Genomic DNA, 16,330 nt, shown 5'->3' on the forward strand with positions numbered 1-16,330 from the left:
GTTCTGTTCTTAGCTTGTCCCGTTATCTGTTCAAAAGGTGTTAACTCTGTCTCTCTAGCTGGGATTGTTCTGAACTATCAGAATGGCTAGGAATACCTTAACACATTCCTATCCAGTCTCAGTCAAGGCTTTACTCTTTAGTGTCCTATTCATTCCCTCCACAAATCCAGTACTCTGCGGTTGGTGGTGGGGGATGTGAGATCTCTCTTTAACTTCTTACAAGGTAGACCCTATACAAAATTGATCATTATTAGTGAAGATGCCTCCGAATTTATCCTCCCAGGGTTGATATTCTACCTGCACCACATGAAGATTAACAGGGATTGTTTTTGAATATATTTCACTGTAATTGGATTCCCTTCACTAATCTGTTTTGTAATAAGAAATGAGCTGCCATAATCTGACAAAATGAAAGTTTTCAGTGAGACCAGATGTAAACAAATTAGCCCCTGTGCATGTATGGCATCTTTATGCATACAAGCACACTATCGATACGGAAATAAAATACACACAATACAGACACACACACACATTATAGACAATAGACAATAAATAGTTGCTCCTGCTTTTTGTGTCTATATTAGCCAATGTTTCTGCAAGCTGTAGATATGGCCTAAACGCAAATGTTTCCGCTGAAGGAGTTCAGTACATTGGCAAGTAGAGGGACGGGTGGACAACATCACCGTCAATCTTTCCCAACAGAAGTATTGACCTGATCTCACTCTCTATGAAAATAGCACCATTCGTCACCTGAATGACGGATTCTGTCGATATCGGGCTGCAATGATTCAGTGGCTGTTTGTTTTTTGGATGAGGACAAGCACTCTGCAGGGGATGGTGTTCTCTGGAGGGTGGAGAAAAATACAGCAATATTGAATGTCCTCATCCAGGTCATTGCTTAAGGTGGGGAAAAAAAAATAAGAGTGCAAACTTTCCAAGAAAATCCACAACTCTACTATAAAAAAAGCTGATGCTATAGTGCTTGTAAACATTTGCATTTCGAAGGTAGAACATAGAACAGTACAGCAAAAGAACAGGTCCATTGGCCCACAATGTTAACTACCTACCATACAATATAATTTTATTTATCCCAGGAGGAAAATTGATCAGCCAACAGTCATAAAACACAAGACACATGAAATATGAAATTAAAGTGACGAGTGGAAAGGATTGGGGATGTGCAAAAATTGGGGAGGGGGGGGGGGGGGTGGGGGGGAGGGGAGTCAGTCCACCCCACGACAGAAGAGGGAGGAGTTGTACAGTTTGATAGTCACAGGGAAGAAGGATCTCCTGTGGCGTCCTGTAAGGCATCTTGGTGGAACTAGTCTATTGCTGAAGGTACCCCTCAGGTTGACCAGTGTGTCATGGAGGGGGTGAGCTGTATTGTCCAGGATGCTCCGCAGTTTGAGGAGTATCCTCCCCTCCAAAGCCACCTCCTATGAATCCAACTCCGCCCCCAGGATGGAGCCAGCTTTCCTGATGAGCTTGTTAATCCTGTTTGCGTCCTTCGTCCTACTGCCCCAGCACACGACAGCGAAGAAGATGGTGCTGGCTACCACCAATTGGGAAAACATCTGCAGCATCTTACTGCAGATGTTGAAGGAGCAGAGCCTTCACAAAAAGCACAACCGGCTCTGCCCCTCCTTGTACGAGCTCTCAGTGTTCTTGCTTCTGCTCACCAGCCTGATGCCTGTGCGAGAAGAGTACAAACACAAAGTCAGAATTTATAGGTAGTTATCGTGACCTCTCTGACAGTCAAATACCCTGTTGATATTCCTTGACTGTGCAGTTGAAGGACAGCTAGCTTGCTTCCAAGATGGCGCCCAATTGTCGCCTGAGCAGCAGATCTATAATCACATATTACAATCGCTCCACACTTTTAAACCTTCACTCAGCAGATTCCCTTATCCTATATCTGTACACTGTGAATGGATCGATTGTAATCATGTATTGTCTTTCTGCTGGCTGGTTAGCACACAGCAAAACATTTTCACTGTACCTCGGTACACGTGACAATAAACTAGTATTAACTAAAACTGTGTGGCTTTTGTATTATTGTGCTCAAATCTAGCTTCGAGCATGATTAAGTTGTATTTAAGATAATTTTTGAGAGGCAAATAAAAATGCTGGGAATGGAGGGATATGGATTATGTGCAGGCAAATAAGTCGTTCTTAGCATCATGTGTAGCATAGACATTGTGGGCTGAAGGGCCTGTTCTAATGCTACATTGTTCCATGTTCTATGTTCTATGATTTTCGAGGAATGAGGGAGAATAATGAGAAGTTGGAGGAACTTCAGTATTTTTGAGAAAGTTTCTCCCTGAAAATCCTACAACCCTTTCAACGATATATTCCACCTCTCCATTTCCATTCTATCTTTCCATCATAATTCTCCCAATATCCCCAAGATTATTTAAGCATTACTCCACAGTTTGGAAGAAATACACATTTCTTAAAGTTGGTTATTTTAGTTACTTTAGAGATACTGCATGGTAACAGACCTTTCGGCCCACCAAGACCGTACCAACCAGCGATCATCCTGCAATTTACCAAAGCAAATTAACCTACAAACCTGTACATCTTTGGGATACGGGAGGAACCAGAAGCACCCGGAGAAAACCCACGTGGTCACGGGATGAACATACAAACTCAGTGAGATCAGGATTGAACCCAGGTCTCTGGCACTGGAAGGCAGCAGCTCTACTACACTGTACACTAACACTATTTTACACACTAGGGGCGATTTACAATTTACAAAAATCAATTAACCTCACAAACCTTGGTGTCCACTTCATTCTCACAGTTCTTTCCAATTTTATGCACCCCTCTATTTTGGACATCTTGATCAGATCTGGTGCGTTGAAAAATAACCGATACTTCAGAGTCCATAAGTTCATAAATTCTAGGAACAGAATTAGGCCATCCGACCCATCATGTCCACTATGTCATTCGACCATGGCTGATCTATCTTTCCCTCTGAACCCCGTTCTCCTGCCTTTACCCCATAACCCCTAACACCATTACTAATCAAAAATCTGTCAGTTGCCACCTTAAAAATATCCATTGACTTGGCTTCCACAGCTGGCTGAAGCAAAAACTTCCACAGATTCACCACCCTCTGACTAAAGAAATTCCTTCTCATCTAATTTCTAAAAGTACGTACTTTTATTCTGAGGCTATGCCTCTGGTCCTAGACTCTACCACTAGTAGAAACATCCTCTCCACATTAACTCCATCCTGGTCTTTCGCTATTCGTTAAGTTTCAATGAGGTCACCTCTCATCCTTCTAAATTCCTGCGAGTACAGGCCCAGTGCCATCAAACGCTCATCATATGCTAACCCAATCATTCCTGGAGTCATTCTCGTAAACCTCCTCTAGACCCTCTCCATTGCCAACACATAATACTGCTCACAATACTCCAAATGCAGTCTGACCAGTCCCTTGTAAAGCCTCAGCATTACATCCCTGTTTTTGTATTGTAGCCTCTTTTTAAAAAAAAAGATTTTTTATTTTTATTTATTAGAAGCAAATGTACAAAAATAGAACCAACGGCATATGAAATAATACAGTTATTGTACAGCTTCACTTTTAACTTTTAGCTATAGTTGGAAGAAAAGAAAGGAGAAAAAGCAAGAAAGAGAAAAAGTGAGATGTGCAAAGATGGAACCCCTGGACTACCAAAGTAGTGTAGCCAAAGAGTGAATAAATGAAAGAAAGAAGAGAGGAATAGAAAAAATAAGAAAAATAAAAGGACAAAAAAGAGAAAGAAAGAAAAAAGTGGTGATATACCTGCCTCACATCCCTCCCCACCCACCTCACTCAACCCGTAATTAGATTTAAATCCAAAGTTGTGTTGTACCATACTATCCTTGTAATAAATCAATAAATGGTGTCCATGTCTTCGAAAAATGATCTGGTTTTTCTGCCAAGACAAGTCTAATATTTTCAAGATGTAGCGTCTCGGACATGTTTATAATCCACATCTTAAGAGTAGGGACTGATGTATGTTTCCAAAATTTGAGTATTTGTTTTTTCGCCGTTATCAGGCCATAATTAAGCAAACGTCTTTGAAATAATGATAGCTCAGAACAGGCTTCTGACGAACCTAGAATGATCTATTCCGTATCAGGATCCAATTTTGTTTTTAGTGTTTTTGAAAAAAATTTCAAAAATTCCTCTCCAAAAATGATGAAACTTTATACAAGAGACAAAGGAATGGGTTATAGTTGCATCTTGAAGAAGACATTTATCGCAAATAGGAGATACATTTGGAAAGATCTTATTCAATTTAGACTTTGAATAATATAGTCTGTGCAGTATTTTAAATTGAATTAACGAATGCCTAACATTAATCGAACAATTGTGTATATATAGAAGGTTTTCCTCCCATCTGTCTTTAAGAATTTTTAGGCCGAGTTCATCTTCCCAAGCTCTTCTAATTACTTCTGACGATGGGGTTCTATATTTAAAAGGGTGTTATACAGATATGATATTAACTTGTTTGAATACGAGTTTCTATTCATACATTCGTCTAGTGTGTCTGGCAACAAAGATTGGTAGTCTTGGGGATATGATTTCAGATAGTCTCGTATTTGAAGATATCTAAAATATTGACTGCCTCTTGAAATAAATCCTAGCATTGAATCGGAAGGAAGGCGAATTTGCAAATTTACTTTTTTGGAATCCTGCACCAGTACTTCTAAGTCTCTTTGTATCTCTAATTTCTGAATTCCCTTCCCTGTTAGAAAATAATCTATGCCTTTATTTCAACTACCAAAATGCATGACTCCACACTTTGCTACTTCTTATTCCATATACCACCTCAGCCCACTCTCCCAACCTGTCTAAGTCCTTTTGCAGAGCCCTGTTTTCTTTATGCTAATGCAGTATAATGTGGATAAATGTGAGATTATCCATTTTGGTGGCAAAAACGGGAAAGCAGACTATTATCTAAATGGTGGCCGATTGGGAAAGGGGGAGATGCAGCAAGACCTGGGTGTCATGGTACACCAGTCATTGAAGGTAGGCATGCAGGTGCAGCAGGCAGTAAAGAAAGCGAATGGTATGTTGGCTTTCATAGCAAAAGGATTTGAGTATAGGAGCAGGGAGGTTCTACGGCAGTTGTACAGGGTCTTGGTGAGACCACACCTGGAGTATTGCGTACAGTTTTGGTTTCCAAATCTGAGGAAGGACATTATTGCCATAGAGGGAGTGCAGAGAAGGTACACCAGACTGATTCCTGGGATGTCAGGACTGTCTTATGAAGAAAGACTGGATAGACTTGGTTTATACTCTCTAGAATTTAGGAGATTGAGAGGGGATCTTATAGAAACTTACAAAATTCTTAAGAGGTTGGACAGGCTAGATGCAGGAAGATTGTTCCCGATGTTGGGGAAGTCCAGGACAAGGGGTCACAGCTTAAGGATAAGGGGGAAATCCTTTAAAACCGAGATGAGAAAAACCTTTTTCACACAGAGAGTGGTGAATCTCTGGAACTCTCTGCCACAGATGGTAGTTAAGGCCAGTTCATTGGCTATATTTAAGAGGGAGTTAGATGTGGCCCTAGTGGCTAAGGGGATCAGAGGGTATGGAGAGAAGGCAGGTACGGGATATTGAGTTGGATGATCAGCCGTGATCATATTGAATGGCGGTGCAGGCTCAAAGGGGTGAATGGCCTACTCCTGCACCTAATTTCTATGATTTTATGTTTCTATGTTTCTACACTACCTGCCCCTCCATCTATCTTCGTATCATTTCCAAACATTGCCACAAAGCCTTCAATTCCCTCATCCAAATCATTTATATACACCTTGAAGAGTAGTGGCCCCAGCAACGACCCCTGTGGAACACCACTGGCAGCCAACCAGAAAAAGCCTCCTTTATTGTGACCCTCTGCCTCCCACCATCTAGCCACCCTGCTATCCATGCTAGTATCTTCCCTCTGATACCATGGGCTCACATCTTCTAGAGCAGCCTCGTGTGGCAGCTTATAAAAGGCCTTCTGAAAATCTAGGTAAATCGCATCCACTGATCTCCTTTGTTGTTCCTGCTATTTACTTACTCAAATAATTCCAATAAGTTCATCAGGCAAGATCTCCCTTTCACAAAACCATATTGACTTCAGCCTATTTTATCGAGTGCTTCTAAGTACCCTGTACTCAGAAACTTCGTCTTTTATAATGGACGCTGAAAATCTTACCAACCACGCATGTCAGACTAACCGGCTTATAGTTTCCACTTTTCTGCTTCGCTCCCTTCTTGAACAGCGGTGTAATATTTGCAATTTTTCAATCATCTGGAACCACCCATATAACCATATAACAATTACAGCACGGAAACAGGCCATCTCGGCCCTACAAGTCCGTGCCGAACAACTTTTTTTCCCTTAGTCCCACCTGCCTGCACTCATACCATAACCCTCCATTCCCTTCTCGTCCATATGCCTATCCAATTTATTTTTAAATGATACCAATGAACCTGCCTCCACCACTTCCACTGGAAGCTCATTCCACACCGCTACCACTCTCTGAGTAAAGAAGTTCCCCCTCATCTTACCCCTAAACTTCTGTCCCTTAATTCTGAAGTCATGTCCTCTTGTTTGAATCTTCCCTATTCTCAAAGGGAAAAGCTTGTCCACATCAACTATGTAAACCATGACTGGTGATTCTTGAAAGTTCACCACTAATGCCTCTGCAATTTCTAAAGCCACCTATTTCAGAACCCTGGGGTGCAGTCTATCCAATCCAGGTGACTTATCCACCATCAGACCTTTCAGCTTCCAAAGCACCTTCTCTTTAGTCACTCCGCTAACTTCCACCCCTTGACTCTCTTGAATTTCCAACATGTTGCTGGTGTCTGCCACTGTGAAGACTGATGCAAAAAATGTATTCCGTTCCTCTGCCATTTCTTTATATGCCATTATCTCTTCTTCAGCGTCATTTTCTAGTGGTCCAAACTTGCCACTTCCTTACTCTTTATATACCTGAAGAAACATTTGTTATCCTCTTTTATATTATTGGCTAGCTTACTTTTCATCTTTTCAACCTGTATTGCTTTTTTAGTTACCTTCTGTTGTTTTTTTAAATGCTTCGCAAACCTCCGGCTTCTTGCAATCTTTGTAATGTTGTACGCCTTCTCGTTTAGTTTTATGCTGTCTTTGCCTTCTCCTGTCAGCCACGGTCACCTCATTCTCCCATTAGAATCTTTCTTATTCGTTGGAATGAAAAGATCTTCCATCTTCTGAAATTACGCGCTGTATTTGCAGATAATAAAAACGCTGTATTTGTGCGCATTTGCAGATAATAAAATCCTGCCGCTGTCAACATGGACTGCACCTTTCCTGGTGTGGTTCACCCTAATGCTGATGATATTTTCCCTGACATATCTTGTGCATTTAATGATGTCATCAAAGTGCACCTTGTACAGACAATACTTAGCAGCAGGTATAGAATCAAAGGTCAAACTTAATGGGCCATGTAATTAGCACACAGTTCGAGAGTACCATGTCACTGAAAGCACTGAAGTTTGCTTGAATGAAAACAACTCCCCAACCCCCAGGATATTGTTTGGTGTTAAAACCCTACTCATTAATTTTTACTCATATGCGAGTTCATTACCTTCATTTCCAGCAGCCTTTATACTGTAGATACAGCACACAAACAGGCCATTCAGCCCACTTGACCGTGCCAACCATAGATCACCACGTACATGAGCACAATCCTATGCATTAGGGATAATTTGCAATTTACCAAAGCAAATTAACCTACAAACCTGTACATCTTTGGGATATGGGAGGAACCAGAAGCACCCGGAGAAAACCCACGTGGTCACGGGGTGAACGTACAAACTCGGTGAGATCAGGATTGAACCCAAGTCTCTGGCACTGGAAGGCAGCAGCTCTACTGCTGCATCACTGTGCAGCCCTCTGTACCTTCTTTGAATTGGCAGCTGCCTTGATATGTAAGGTCTCTGCTGGCATTTATCCTGGGGTTGAAACCCACCTACAGCATAATGTGTGCTCAACCCACTCTCTGCTCAAGGTAGTCTCTCTCAGGAGACCCATGCACTATCCCTGCGTTCACTTTCACTGCTTCCTTATTTTCACTGTTTAGTTTTAGCCTAGTTTTACTTTAGGTTAAAGATAAGCACGGAAACAGGCCCTGCACCAACCAGCGATCCCTGCACATTACTACTATCTTACACACACTAGGGACAATTTATACTTATACCTAGCCAATTAACTTACAAACCTGTACGTCTTTGGAGTGTGGGAGGAAACCGAATATCTCGGAGAAAACCCACGCGGTCACGGGGAGAAGGTACAAACTCAGTACAGACGGCACCCATAGTCGGGATTGAAGCCAGGTCTTTGGCGCTGTAAGGCAGCAACTCTACCGCTGAAACACGCTGCTGCCTCTTCGGTATTCTTCGGTATAAATGACAATAATAACCTAAACATACCCTCTCCCAATTATCATTTGAGTTAGCTAAGTTGCTGGTGTATCTCCAGCATTTGATACTTTATGTTTTATTTTATAGTCACAAGTACTTCTGGAACCAAGGTGTAGTGCAAAAGTTTTGCATACAACTTAGGCCATACACAAGTGTCTCCAAGATAAAGTTACAAATGTACTGAACAGTCCTGTCTGCTTAACGTAACAGCAGCCCCCCTCCCCCCATTACCTGCTGGTTCCCCCTTTGTCCTCGGCACCCACTCCCTCCCATCCAACGCCGCCTCTACCCTTTGTCCTCTGTGCCCCTTTCCCCGCCCCATGCCATGACTGCTATTATGATATTAAGGCTAACAATGCACATTCAGTATGATGAAAATGTGTGAAATCTAATTTCAAGTCTTGTATCTTACTGCTCTATACGCACATAGACAACACACAAAGCATAAATTATACATAAATTATACATACCTTATACAAGGCAGTATACAGTGGTGTAGCAATAGAGTTGCTGCACAGATACCGAGGTTCGATCCTGACTATGGGTGCTCGCTAAAGTCAAAGTCAAAGTATCCTTTATTGTCATTCAGACCTTCCGGTCTGAACAAAATTTTGTTGCCTTGCAGTCATACATGTAATAAAATAACAAAACACAATAAACACAAATTTAACATCCACCACAGTGAGTTCACTAGACACCTCCTCACTATGATGGAAGGCAAAAGTCTTAAAGTCTGTCTCTTCCCTCCTTGCTCTCCATCTGCGCTGAGGCGATCCAGGCCTCCGATGTTGTGACCCCGCCGGGTGATGGTAAGTAAGTGCCGCGGCTCAACCGTGCTCAGCGAACGGGCCGGTTCAAACTCCGCGGCCCGGGGTGGTCGAAGCTGCCACCCTCCAGTCCAATGGACGAAGCTGTTGTTACGGGAGCTCTGGAAAAACAGGTCACCAATCTGTGACCTGCGAGCTCCCGATGATGTCGTCCACTGGCCCGCGGCCGAACCTCCGAAGTCGGGTCGCCGCCGAAAGCCGGAAAGCCGCCTCCGCCCCAAGTCGGGCCGACGCCGCCTCAGCCCCTAGTAGGGCCGCCAAAAGCCGGAACGCCGGCCCAGCCCCGAGTCGGGTCTCCGCCGATCGCCGGAACGCCGCTTCAGCTCCGAGTCGGGCCACCACCGCACCAGCCCCGAGTTGGGCTGCCGTCGGAATGCTGCCTCAGCTCCGAGTCGGACCGCCGCCGCCTCAGCCCCGAGTCGGGCAGCCGACGCCTCAGCCCCGAAGTCGGTCAACCTCGGTCCTGGCTGGTTCTGCCTCCGGAGCCTCGAGGCCAGTCCCAGTTGGAGGCCGCCAGCTCTGCCATTAGGCCTCAATGGAGACGGAGACAGGGGATACGACAAGAAGAGTCGCACCCCGCGGAAGGAGGAGACTAAAACAAGTTTCTCAACCCCCCCAACACATACACAACCTAATAACTCAAATTAACTAGCTAAACCAGACCAGAAAACAACAAAAAATGAAAGAACGGACAGACTGCAGGCGAGCCGGAGCTGCTAAGGCAGTGCCGCCACTTCTGGATAAGCTACACGTAGTTTGTACGTTCTCCCTACGACCGCACGGGTTTTCGCTGGGTGCTCGGCTTTCCTCTCAATTTAAAAGACCTTATGTGCAGGTTTATTGGTTAATTGGCTTCTGTAAATTGTCTCTAATGTGTAGGATAGAACTAATGTATGGCTGATAGCTGGTTGGTGCGGACTCAGTGGGCTTAAGGGGCTTGGGCGGGGGTGGGGACCGGCTGAGTGGCAGCAGCACCATTCAATATTTGGACAGGTACATGGATAGGAAAAGTTGAGAGGAATATGTCATCCAACGCCACCTCCCCCCTTCGTACTGTTTTTGCACAATATGGTTGGCGGTGCGCCTCACTGTTGCAGCGGCCCCTACAGCCTATCTGTCTTTTTTTATTTTTTTGTCTAGTTAAATGTAGTTGTGTTTTTTTTATACTGTTTTTAACTGTGTTTATGTGGGGGGCGGGGGGAAACTTAAAAAAATCTCTTCCCTGCACGGGAGACCCGACCTTTTCCCCGTCGGGTCTCCGTTGCCCTTGGGGCCTAGCACCGTGGAGCGGCCTCCAACTGGGACGACCTGGACGCTCCAGTCGCAGAGCCTGCGGACTTACTCACCATCTAGTGGCCGGCCTCGGAGCGTGGGGAGCAGTGGTGGCTCGCTGCTGCGGCCCGACCCCGGAGCTCGGAGGCTCCAGCTGCAGCCGCAGGTCCGGTGGACTGGGACATCGGGAGCGCACGGGTCCGGGTGGGAGACCGCTTTCCGGAGCTCCCGCAACACAACTTCTCCCGCCCGTGTCGCGGGGTTGGAAGGATCCGGAGCGGGGCCATACATCGCCCCGAGCGGCTTTAATGGCCATGGGACATTTGAACACCTGCCGGGGGCTCCAACTTTGAGACTTTTGGGCCTGGAACGGGGCCGTACATCGCCCGGCGCGGCTTAAAATGTCCGTGGGACTTACCATCGCCCGCCTGGGGCTTCAACATCGGGATAAAAATGGAGAGCAGGGGAGAGAAAATAATTTGCCTTCCATCACAGTGAGGAGGAGATTCACTGTGATGGATGTTTGTGTGTCTAGTAGGAATCGCTTTTATTTTTGTATGGCTGTAGAAACAGAGTTGTGTTTGAGCCATTTGTATTGTATTGTCCTTGGTGCCCCCCCCCCCCCCCCCCCCATGTCGTGACTGCTGTTTGATATTAAGGCTAACATCACACGTTCAGTATGATGAAAATGTGTGAAATCTAATTTCAAGTCTTGTATGTCACTGGAAAATAAGTCTCCATTGTCTACACACAGTACATTGCCACAGAGAAAAATAGCATGTGAACATAAACAAGTTATGTAAGTCACATGCGCAAGTATGGTGAGGTGTCGACAGAAAATGCAGATGCTGGTTTATACCGAGGATAGACACAAAGTGCTGGAGTAACTCAGCAGGTCAGGCAGCATTTCTGGGGAAAAAAGATAGGTGATGTTTTGGGTCAGAACCTTCTTCAGGCTGAAGGTAGAAGAGAGGGAACGGGAGGTAGGAAAAGGCCAGAACAAATCAGTGCTGGCAACAAATGACCAGGGAAGGGTGGATCCCATAATGGGCTCACTGTACGTAGTTTGTACATTCTCCCTATGACCGCACGGTTTTTCGCTGGGTGCTCGGGTTTCCTCTCAATTCGAAAGACCTTATGTGCAGGTTTGTTTATTAATTGGCTTTGTAAATTGATCCTAATGTGTAGGTTAGAACTACTGTATGGCTGATCGCTGATCGGTCTCAACTCGATGGGCCAAAGGGCCTGTTTCCACGCTGTAGCTCTAAAACTAAAACTAAAAGACTGTAAACACAAGACGTTAGTGCAAAACACAATTGGAAAACAAGTCTATAATAATAATAATAATAATCTTATTTATATAGCACATTTTCAGTCAACTTGCATTGACCCCAAAGTGCTTCACATAATTACATTACATTACACACAGGCAAAGGTGGGTGAAGTGTCTTGCCCCAAGGACACAACGACAGTATGCACTCCAAGCGGGATTCGAACCGTCTACCTTCCGGTCGCCAGCCGAACACTTAGCCCATTGTGCCATCTGTCGTCTATGGTAGTGAAGGAAGTGAACGGCAAAAAAAGATACTTTATTCAGAATCTATCTATCTATACATAACTAAAACTCTGATCTTGTGCTCTTCCGGTTTGTGGGGTTTTTCTATTTGCGCAAAAACGGTACACAATAGCACTACGATTTTTGCCAGGTTACTCACCGTTCTCCTGTGATGCGAGTGCTACAAGTTTTGTTTCGATCGGTGGTATATTGTGAAAGTCTGCCTCACTCACAAAATCCTCTCTCCTCTCCTCACAGTAACTTGTCTATCGTCTCTCCCACCAACGGCAGCAGCTGCAGGGGGGGGGGCAAAGGGTGTTCAGTGGAGGTTCTGCTCCCATCTCTCTCCCTCATCACTCACCACTCTCCCCCGCCCACCCAATGCAGCAATGGCGGCCCCGTCTACCCGTGCCCCCGAGTCCGTCTCCTCCGCTGCCGCTGTTGCAGTACCTCACACACACAGCCTTCTCGGAGGAGTTGTGGTCATCGAAACTCGTGGTGCCCACCATGACGAACACCGATTCCATCCCCCTCCCTTCCATGGTCCGGCAGCGGCTGGGTCGGGGAGGCAGGCAGGGGCGGGGACATAGAAACACAGAAACATGGAAATTAGGTGCAGGAGTAGGCCATTCGGCCCTTCGAGCCTGCACCGCCATTCAATATGATCATGGCTGATCATCCAATTCAGTATCCTGTACCTGCCTTCTCTCCATACCCCCTGATCCCATTAGCCACAAGGGCCACATCTAACTCCCTCTTAAATATAGCCAATGAACTGGCCTCAACTACCTTCTGTGGCAGAGAATTCCAGAGATTCACCACTCTCTGTGTGTGGGACGGGCTGAGTGGCAGCAGCGGGTGGTCAGACAGGATGGGGACGGGCCAAGCGGCGGCTGAGCCAGAGTGGGCAGAGGGAGGGAGGAGGGATAGTCAGGTTGGTGAGTGGCCAAGCAGTTTGCGCTGAGTTTGAGACACACGTGCACACACGCACGATGCAAACTGATCCAATCGTCAAGTTAAACCACAGCTAACAATGAATGAATGACCTGTGGAGGAAGGAACTGCAGTTGCTGCTTTTTATAGATGGAGGGAGGGAGTGACTGAGGGTAGGGGAAACGAGAGGAAGAGAGAGGTGAGGGAGGGATTGGGGGGAGGGGAGGAGGAGGAGGGAAAGATCCTGGGGAGGTGAGGGGGGGGGGGATTGAGGGAAAGAAAGGGGTAGGGAGGGAGAGGGGGAAAGTGGAGAGGTGTGGAGAGTGGGAGAGTGGGGGAGGAGGGGAATAGAGTGTGAGGAGGGAGCAAGTGGGGGAGATAGGGAGTGGGGAATATGAGGGAGATGAGGGGGGGGAGGCCAGGAGGGATCGTGGGTGGGATAGGGGGAGGTGAGTGGGGGATATAGGGTCGGGAGGGGGTAGGGAGGGGTGAGGAGTTATGGTGAGAGGGAGGGAGTGACTGAAGGTATGGGGAAAGGAGAGGGAGGGATTGCGGGAGGGGGGAAAGAAGAGGGAGGGGGAGGGAGTGCTGGGGGATGAGGGGAAATAAGCTGTGCCTGCGCAGTTGGCGGCTATGCATGAGTGGTGCAATATTGAGTTGGGGGGGATAGGTTGCATTGGGTGAACGGGTGAAAGGTGGAATATTGCATTGGGGAACGGGTTGCGTTGGGGGACCAGGCCTCCCATGTGACAGGGACCCAACAGGTCCCACTTAGTCTAGTAAAAAATATATACAAAACAAAAATCTGCGTAAACCTTTCATTCCATCTCAGTGTCAATACTAGCAACTCAGTAATGTTGGCAGCTATCTTTAAACAAAACAGACTTGCCTCCCTTGTGGCCCCTGGAGTGATATCTGCTTTCTTGTTTCTCCACTGACTCTGTCCCTCAATGGACCATCAGCGGAAGGACCCGAGGCTGTGGTCCTCCCCCCCCCACAGATCCTTGGCGTTGGCTGCACCAAGCTTCCGTACATTTCTCAGCACATATTCTTGAAAACTGCAATGGGCTAGTGGGCAACATTCCATGATGGACAACATTCAATATATGGATAGGTACATGGAAAGGAAAAGTTGAGAGGAATATGTGCCCAATACAGGGAAATGGGATTTGCTTGGTCAGGCTCCTTGCTCAGCATGGACGAATTGGGCCGAAGCGCCTGTTTCCCTGCTGACTACCTCACTCTATTTTTAGGTGCTGTAGGAGTTGAAATATATATTTGCCTCTGCGTCATTTGAAACAGTGTCTATTTCCTTTGAGGATCCAAATATTCATCTAGAAGCAAAAAATATGTGAAAGTGTGTGAAAGTGATATTTTGCTGTATGTTTAGGAAGGAACTGGTTTAAACCGAAGATAGACACAAAAAGCTGGAGTAACTCAGTGGGAAAGGCAGCATCTCTGGAGAGAAGGAATGGGTGACCTGGTCAGATCTGGTCAGATGAATGGGTCCAGATCTGAAGAAGGGTCTCAACCGGAAACGTCACCCATTCCTTCTCTCCCGCTGAGTTACTTCAGCAATTTGTGTCTATCTCTGCTCTATGTTTCCAGTCTTGGTCTGACATGCTTTATCCTCAAAGTCTCTGCTTCTCTGCTCCTCTCACTTCCCCCAAGGTGGCATTGAAAACTGCCTCCTTAGACACCTCTTCTGATACCTACTTATCTTCGTTGGTGTTGAACCTTATTAGCTAATCTCCATGTGAATTGTCTTGACATTTCAATGTGTGAAGAGTGCTTTATAAATTGAAGTTGTTGTTCGTGTGTCACGGTACTCTGTTGGCAAAGTGCCATTGAGATGTTAATGTTAGGTGCAGTTTGAGGGGAGCAGTGATAATGTGTAGTCTGCTGTAATAAATTTTGCCACTTATATGAAGCTCAGAATGAGCTAGCCAGGCCTGTGTTAATTGACTTTGAGGAAATGCTTTGTGCCACGCATAATTTCCTTGGTATTTAATAAAACACTGCCTTGTCTTAACGCTGAAAGACCTTATGACACCACTTATATTAACTCTGACACTGTGATTGTTTGAGGCAACCTGAGACACATGCTTTTGGGGAAGAGACTGTGGAGCTACAAACATAGTAATCAAAGAAAGACACAAAGAGCTTGAGTGCTTCGAAATAATTTCTTCTACACTATCGGCAGCTCAGTCCATTTTTAGTTTAAGATGAAGTGTGGAAACAGGCCCTTCAGCCCACAGAGTCCATACACTATCACTGTCCTGCACAATAGAGACAATTTACAATCTTTACCAAAGTAAATTAACCTACAAACCTGCATGTCTTTGGGGTGTGGGAGAAAACCAGAGCACCCGGGGAAAACCCACGTGGTCACGGGGAGAACTCATGGACATTTTTACTCATGGACATTTTTTAACAGGCTGGAAAATAAGTTCCGACTTACCTGCTGCCACAAGTACCTACAGCTAGCATAACGAGCCGCTACAATATATCTACAAACTCCTACGACCTCCTATGGACTTGTTACGAACATTCTGCGAGTTTGAATCGGGGGAAAACTCGGGAGAATTCGTGAATTACCTCGTGAAAGTGGGACAGGCCCTTAAGGCTGCACCACCATGCCTATCCTCATGCCATCTGTCAGCTTTGTCATCCAAGCCTCATACTTCGTTATCCAAGTCATCTACGTAGAATACAAACAACAAGAGTCCCAGCAACAATCCATTAGGGATACCACTAGTCACAGGCACCAACAACCCTCCACCATCAACCCCAAACGTTTATTGCCAAGCTAGGTTTAGGTTCAGTTTGCCAACTTCCCTTGGATCCCATGGGTCTTACCTTTTTGAACCAATCTTCAATGTGGTTACTTATACTTCCCAACCTTTCCTCTTTTTCCTTCTCAATATTTCCTGCCTCTTCTCAAAGCCTTTCCAAACATTATTTTTTCACTTTCCCGAAAACTATTTCTTCCTTCTTTTTAATCCTTCGAACATCCATTCTAATCCTCCCTTCCTCCTTTCTTCCTCTCCAACCATATTTTCTTCTTCCACTTCTCCCACTCACCTTGCATCTTTTTATCATGAAACGTTTCCTCCAAACCAGCATCGGGGTCTCTAGGACTTTCATTTTGTTATTTTCCCTCAAAGACCTAAATCAACAACTTCAGCGATCAGTAGAGTTGCAACTGGAAGCTAATGCTGGAAGACCCAGTTATAACTGGGCACAATTATTCAGATTCAGATTCAGATTCAATTATCACAACTATGTAAT

General features: G+C 45.5%; 1 protein-coding gene across 12 annotated transcripts in view; it reads left to right on the forward strand.

Annotated features, from left to right (window-relative positions):
- LOC129696231 (receptor-type tyrosine-protein phosphatase mu-like) overlaps nt 1-16,330 on the forward strand; it is a 905,597-nt gene that overhangs the window by 344,850 nt on the left and 544,417 nt on the right. The window lies entirely within an intron of this gene.

The sequence above is a fragment of the Leucoraja erinacea genome, chromosome 4 (genome assembly GCF_028641065.1).
Source record: "Leucoraja erinacea ecotype New England chromosome 4, Leri_hhj_1, whole genome shotgun sequence".
Taxonomy (NCBI): domain Eukaryota; kingdom Metazoa; phylum Chordata; class Chondrichthyes; order Rajiformes; family Rajidae; genus Leucoraja; species Leucoraja erinaceus.